Here is a 7,522-nt window from a genome sequence, read left to right on the forward strand (position 1 = left end):
TAGTATGAAGATTGTGAGGGGTGTCCTCTGCCACGTGTGGGAAGTTCCAGGTAGCAGGCGCCGGCTGACTCAGGCAGTAGTGCCGTGGTGCCTTTGTGACATGGTGTTACGAGCAGTCCATGGATTACTGGGCTCTGGGCACTTTGGTATCACAAAGACGCTCGGGCAATTGCGGCAACGGTTCTGGTGGCCAGGCTGTCGTACTGACATGAACCTCCATGTACACTGCTGCGACGTCTGCTCCGCAAAGAAGGACCTGCCAAGGGCTGACCGCGCCCCCCTTCATCTGATGCAGTCTGGCTCACCTATGGAAAGGGTGGCAGTAGACGTGCTCAGGCTGTTCCCTGTCACGGATGCGGGAAATCGCTTTGTTTTAGTAGCCATGGAGTACTTCACGAAGTGGCCGGAGGCCTATGCTGTGCCAGACCAGAGCGCGGTGACGACGGCGAAGACTCTGATCAATGAGTTCTTTTGCAGGTTCGGGGTTCCTGAAATCCTACACAGTGACCAAGGAAGGAACTTTGAGTCGGAGGTGATGGGGGAGGTCTGCAGGCTCCTAGGCATCCACAAGATGCGCACGACTCCCCTTCACCCACAGTGCGATGGGCTGGTCGAGCGGTTTAACCGGACCCTGGCCACTCAACTAGCCATTGCCACCCAGGGAAACCAGCGCGACTAGGACAAGTGGCTGCCCGTCGTACTGCTGGTCTGCCGCTCAGCCGTCCAGGAGACCACCGGGTTCACTCCAGCCATGTTGATGTTCGGGCGGGAGCTGCGGTCCCCTGTTGACCTGGCTTTCGACACCCCTGCGGACGACGAGGACAGCACGTCACCTGGTCCTCCATTTGTTGCAGACTTGTGGGCCTGGCTGCACAAGGTGCGTGCGTGGACCAGGGAGAGCCAGTCTTTCCCAGTTGGGAGAGGTCGTGTACAGGATCTGTTGGGGCCAGCGGCGCCTTGTAGTGCATCAAGACCGCTTGGCTCCAAAGCTGATGGGTGCTGGTCGTCGCCCGGACTCCCCTGTCCCTGTTTCCCCCAGTGCTTCCCCTGTTGTTCCCCGCTCTGTGTCCCCCGTGGCCGGATCGGCCAGACCACAGCGCACACGCATCACCTGCAGGACTACGTGTGAGTAGCCTACTGTACTTCATGTTGTGTACGGGTTTGGGATTGTTGTGGGGATGTTTGATGTGTTTTGCCATGTCTTACATTTTTGGATGTAAAAAAAAAAAAAAAAAAATAATAATAATAATAATAATAATAATAATAATAATCTTTATTTGTATAGCACCTTTCATACATACATGCAACTCAAAGTGCTTTACAGTATAAAAAAAGAAACATAAAAAGGAGATAAGACAAAAATTTAAGATAAAAAGAAAACAAACAATAAAAAAATTAAATAAAGTGACAAATTATAAAATAATAGACTAAAGTAGATAAGATTGAATGTAATAAGGAAAATAAGATTGAGTTTCTTAACTAAAAGCAGATCTAAACAGGAATGTTTTAGACTGTTCTTGAAACTATTCAGGGATGAAATGCCTCTGAGCTCTTCAGGAAGAGAATTCCAGAGCTTTGGGCCATAGTGACTAAAAGCACCCTCGCCAATAATAATTTGATGTTCTGTTGTTCTGGGCCTCCTGACATTGTCCTGCTGTATGTCTATACAGTGCGCATTGAGATACTGTGTGATGTCATTCTGATGTGCTCCGTGCGGTGTTACACATGCTACTGTTGTGTAACTGCTGACATGCCGTGTCCAGGTATGATTGCCGGGGACGGCTGACCCCTTGGGGGTTGTAATTATGTCTGCTTGTTAGTTAAGTCCCCCCTTTATAAGTTTACATTGTGTACAGATGTGTTTACTCCCTGCCGTGTTTGTGTAATGTTACAGCTAATGACCTGCCCTCATGTTTCATGTATTAAATTGAGTCTGTTCTGCGTGATCATGGCTTCATGCGTGATTACGTTACGTTGCTAAGGCAATTTAAATAAAAGAGCCTTGTTGTGTTAAAATGGATCTGTTTCCTGCTTCTCCTTCCTACACCACGCCACAATATATATATATATATGTAGCCAGGTGAATAATAAAGTTATTATTTCCATATGAAATGGTCATCGTTCTCTCCTTTGCCTCGTATGCTATTTTAAGTATCCAATAGGTGGCACTGTTGAGAGGTAGTATAGGCCAGTTTCTCGTGCATGTATGAAATTGCACGTATGACGTCACCCAGCACGAGAGCCTAACTGAAACTGTAACGGACAGAGACGTTAATAAGTATCACCAACCGCCTCTGTAAAACGTGAAGTAGTGTGTCGGCGTAAGTGTTTCAACAAAGTTTTATTAAATGTTTATGTGGTAACAATGTAAAAATGAGTTTTATTGATATAGATGTATCTTTGTTTGATTTAGAGGGGAGATAAGACTGTCCACTGGAGTGTATCCTTCCGTTAAAGAGGTTGTCTGTAATTTTTTGAATGAACAGTCCACTACTGTTGTCTTTCTTTTTTTGTCCCGAAGTACTTGTTAATTTTAGTTGTTAATTTAAATATTCAAATCAAACAAAGTTAATGCTGTTTCCTTGATCAGTCGGGAAATAAAAGCCCCACATTAATCTTAGAGCTGTCTGGTTTGTGTGATTCCCTCCTTCTACACCTGGCCACACAACCACCAGCCCTTTTTGGTACCAGGAGTGGGGTTTCCAGTTTGATTTGTTGTTTTTTTTTATTGGCATTTTTGACGGGACAATATTAAATTTTTTTAGTAATATAAGACAACAGTAGTGGTGAAGAGGAGTCCCATCCGGACTGTTGTGAGTGGTGCAAAGTTTCCGGAAGGGTTGAGTGAGGACGAGCTGAGCTGCAGGACGAGACACAGCTGCTCAGGTGTGAGACACTCATCGACTCCAAAAGACAAGGCCAAGAGACATCTAGAGACTTCGAGAGACTGTGTGACTCCAAAAGAGACTTCACAAAATGTCAGACAACGAGGAAAGGCTGGGCATGTCCATGCCTGGAACCAGCCACGCAGATGGGGATTCTGCTACACCTCCATATGAGAGTGGTAATAGTGGTGATCAACTAATACAGCTGCAGTCACAAATTATTGGACTGAGTAAAAAACATGACGCTGTAATGCCAAGCATTGCATCATTAGGTGATGTACAAACTAGATCCATTGTGTATGTGCCTAGGGAGAAACAGATTGTGTCATTTAGTGGTGATCCGGGTGATGATGCTCACTCTGTAGATGAATTTATTGAAGAGGTTCAGCGAGCTATCAGTCTAAGGGGTCTAAGAGAACATGACCAAATAGACTTTATTATGTCACTGCTAAAAGGTTCTGCTTTAGATGAAGTTAAATTACGTATGCATGGACAATCCGTTAAACCCAGTGACCTGTTTTCATATTTGCGTGAGGCATATAGAGAGAAACGCACCACACCACAGTTGTTACATGCATTCTATGCACGGCGTCAGTTAGATGGAGAAGATCTAAGAGATTACTCGCATGCACTCGCTCAGTTGCTTAACTCTGCGCTGATAAATTCTTCTGGTGTAGTTGCTGACCCACAGCTCGCGATCAGGGATCAGTTTATTGAAGGCGTGCGTGATTCCACCCTCCGCCGCGAACTCCGTCGACTCATCAGAGAGAAGCCACAGATCAGTCTTTTTGAGTTACGTGAAGAAGCCATCATGTGGAGCCTAGAGGGCCGACCTAGAGGTTCAAATGTGGCAAGAAGCAGGCATCTGGTAGGCGAGAGCCCTGGCAGACCTACAGAGAATGTTCAGTCCCCCAGCAACCCAGAAAGTGATTTGGCCACAACACTCCAGGAAGTTGTCAAAATAATAGCTCAACAAGGCAAAGCCATTGGAGAATTAACAAGTGCTGTACGTGAACTGACCACCCAAAAAGCGAAGCCTAATGCAGTGAATCTGAGTAATAAGCCAAAAGTCATACCCAGATACACAGAAGATGGCCAGCCCATCTGCCTCAGATGTGAGGGTGTAGGACACATGGCCAGACATTGCCCCGCACACAGAGCCCCCAGTCAGTCTAACACTCAGCCTGTTTCTGCTGTGCAGGGAAACGAGGGCTCTCGGTTGCTATGAGCCGAGCAATGCGAGGTAAATCTAGAGGCTCACCTCAGACATTGACAAAAGACCGTTTTTTTCTAAATGCAGTAGGAAAATGCCCTATAGTAGACATACACATTGACAATGTTCCCCTGAAGTGCCTTTTTGATTCAGGAAGCAATGTGAGTACCTTAACAGAAAGCTTTTTCAGAGACCACCTCCATGGAGAAGACAAAGACATGCACTGTACATCTAAATGGCTTAAAATCACAGCTGCTAACAAGCTCCCATTGCCTACCTAGGTTATGTAGAACTCGATATTGAAGTCATGGGAATAACCATCCCAGAATGTGGATTTTTGATAACAAAAGATGATAGCACCATAGACAACAAAGAACTTGATTCATCCCCACCTGGTATTATTGGAATGAACATTGCTAAACGATGTAAAGAGCTGATACTAGCAGAGTTTGATGCAGCATTAGGAGGAGAGCTGGATGCATATTGGAGAGAGGCCTTTCAGCATGTACAGGAAACAGAAATGGTAGCAAAGACAGCCGTGGCACGTGTGGCACAAAAAGATAAATGTCACCTGCCTGCTCGATCAGTCTCCACAGTTTACCTTAGGGGCCCTAAGAGACATTGTAATAACCCCTCCACTCTGGCATTTGAACCAGGCAACACCCCACTGCCTGGTGGAGTGATTGTTGTGCCCACTGTAATATCTGCCAATAGTCACAATTTTCCAATCCAAGTAATCAACTTCTCACAAGATGATGTCTGGCTCCCAGTTAAAGTGTTCTTACTCCCTGTCAGTGTTTAGAAGGTGACCCTTATGAAGTTCAGTTCCTGCGCATAGCGGCTAACCATGAGGAAGTTACTGTCAATCAGAAGGGCAGTAAAGGTCCCAACAGAGACCAACAGACCCTGTTTAATCGGCTACATCTAGGGGGCACTCCAGAGCAGCAAGAAGAGTTAAAGTCACTGTTGTTAAAATATGCTGATGTTTTTGCAGTGAATGATGATGACCTAGGCTACACAGACCAAGTCAGACATGAAATTCCTGTAATGGATGAGACCCCAGTTTCCCAGCCCTACAGACGGATCCCACCAAATCAGTACAAAGAGGTCAGAAACCACATATCAGAACTATTAAGAAAGGGTGTGATTCAGGAGAGTGCCAGCTCTTATGCTTCGCCAATTGTCCTAGTCCGAAAACCTGATGGCAGTCTAAGGCTATGTGTAGATTACAGAAAGCTGAACTCAAAGACCAGACGTGATGCATTCCCACTGCCACGCATAGATGAAAGTCTTGATGCTCTGTGCAATGCGAAGTTCTTCTCCAGTATTGACCTTGCAAGCGGCTACCACCAGGTTGCAGTCCATGAGAAAGATAGGCACCAAACGGCTTTCACAACTCCTTTTGGCCTATACGAATACCTGCGGATGCCTTTTGGATTATGCAATGCACCAGCCACCTTTCAACGTCTAATGCAAGCAACAATGAGTGACCTTGTGTTTCAAATAGTTTTAGTATACCTCGATGACCTCCTTGTGTTTTCCCAAACCTTCGAGGAACACCTGCTGAGACTGGAGACAGTTCTTAAAAGGCTAAAAAACACTGGTCTCAAAGTTAAAGTTGAGAAATGTCACTTTCTCCAGTCCGAAGTCAAGTTTTTGGGTCACAGAGTATCAGCTGAGGGGATAGGCACTTATCCAGACAAAATAAATGCAGTAAAGGATTGGCCCATTCCCAGTACTGTAAAAGAGCTCAGGTCTTTTTTAGGTTTCTGTAGCTATTACAGGAGGTTTATTGAGAAGTTTTCCCAGGTTGCAGGACCTCTCCATGATGTGGTCAATACCTGCCTCAGAGAGACCAGCCTGACCAAAGCCAACCAGTTGTTTCAGTCCGCTTGGACACCAGAGTGTTCCCAGGCTTTTGAACTCCTTAGAGAAAAGTTAACAAGTGCACCCATATTAGGCTATGCAGACTTTAAGCTTCCTTTTGTAGTAGAGACAGATGCTAGCAACCTGGGGTTAGGTGCAGTTCTGTACCAGATTCAGGGAGGGAAGAAAAGGGTCATAGCTTATGCGAGTCGTAGACTCAGAGGGGCTGAAAGGAACGACAAAAACTATAGTAGTATGAAATTAGAACTTCTTGCATTAAAATGGTCAGTTACAGAGAAGTTTAGGAGTTATCTCCTCGGGTCCAAGTTCACAATCCTGACAGACAACAATCCACTTTGTCACCTTTCCACTGCTAAGTTAGGGGCTATCCAGCAGCGTTGGGTTGCACAGTTGGCTGTATTTAATTTTGATGTTAAGTACAGGCCTGGTCGCTGTAACTCGGCAGCTGATGCCCTTTCCAGACAGCCAGCTTTAAGTGACTCAGATCCTTTTTCAGAGGATGCAGAGTTCGATGGTTGTGTTGCCATATGTGACAGCCTTAGAGTAGGCACTGGCTTAGATCCTGAGTTAGTATCTGCAGGTGTTGAGCAATTTCAGGTGAGGCAGTTAAATGCCTCAAACCCAGACAGTGAAGACACAGATGATGGAATACATATAAACACACCTACACTCCCTGGTTACACTAAAATTGAGCTCCAGAACTTCCAAGCCTCTGACCCCACACTTAGGGTGTTGAAAAAGTTTTGGAACAGGAAACGAAAGCCATCATTCAAAGAAAGACAAACCTTGCCTCTACCAGTACGTTCCCTCCTAAAACAGTGGCCCCGTCTCAAAGAAAAAGATGAACTCCTGTACCGTGAGATCGAAGATGCTCACCTCGGAAAATGTCACCAGCTGTTGTTACCTGCATGTCTCAAAGAAAAGGTGCTCTCCAGTGTACATGATCAGATGGGACATCAAGGTATAGAACGGACGCTTGGTCTACTAAAACAGAGATGTTTTTGGGGAGGGATGCATGAGGATGTGGAGCAGTGGGTTAAAAAGTGCCAGAGATGTGTTTTAACCAAATTGCCACAGCCCAAAGTTCACGCACCACAAACTCCGTTCTTAGCTACCCGTCCACTGGAGGTTGTAGCTGTAGACTACACCACCCTTGAGCGTGCCCGTAATGGTTGCGAAAATGTACTCGTAGTCACAGATGTTTTTACTAAGTTTAGTCAAGCATTCCCCACAAGAGACCAGAGAGCAGACACAACTGCTAAAGTCATATTAAACGAGTGGTTCTTAAAGTACGGGTGCGCTTGCACTCAGACCAAGGCAGAAATTTTGAAAGTGCTGTGATTGCAGAATTGTGTAGGCTGTATGGAGTAAAGAAAACACGCACCACACCTCATCACCCCCAAGGAAACCCCCAGTGTGAGAGGTTTAACAGGACCTTGCATGACCTCTTGAGAACATTGCCCCCTGAAAAAAAACAACGCTGGCCTGAGCACCTTGCAGAACTCGTGTATGCTTATAATGTGACACCCCACTCCTC

Source organism: Brachyhypopomus gauderio, unplaced genomic scaffold, assembly GCF_052324685.1.
Source record: "Brachyhypopomus gauderio isolate BG-103 unplaced genomic scaffold, BGAUD_0.2 sc56, whole genome shotgun sequence".
Taxonomy (NCBI): domain Eukaryota; kingdom Metazoa; phylum Chordata; class Actinopteri; order Gymnotiformes; family Hypopomidae; genus Brachyhypopomus; species Brachyhypopomus gauderio.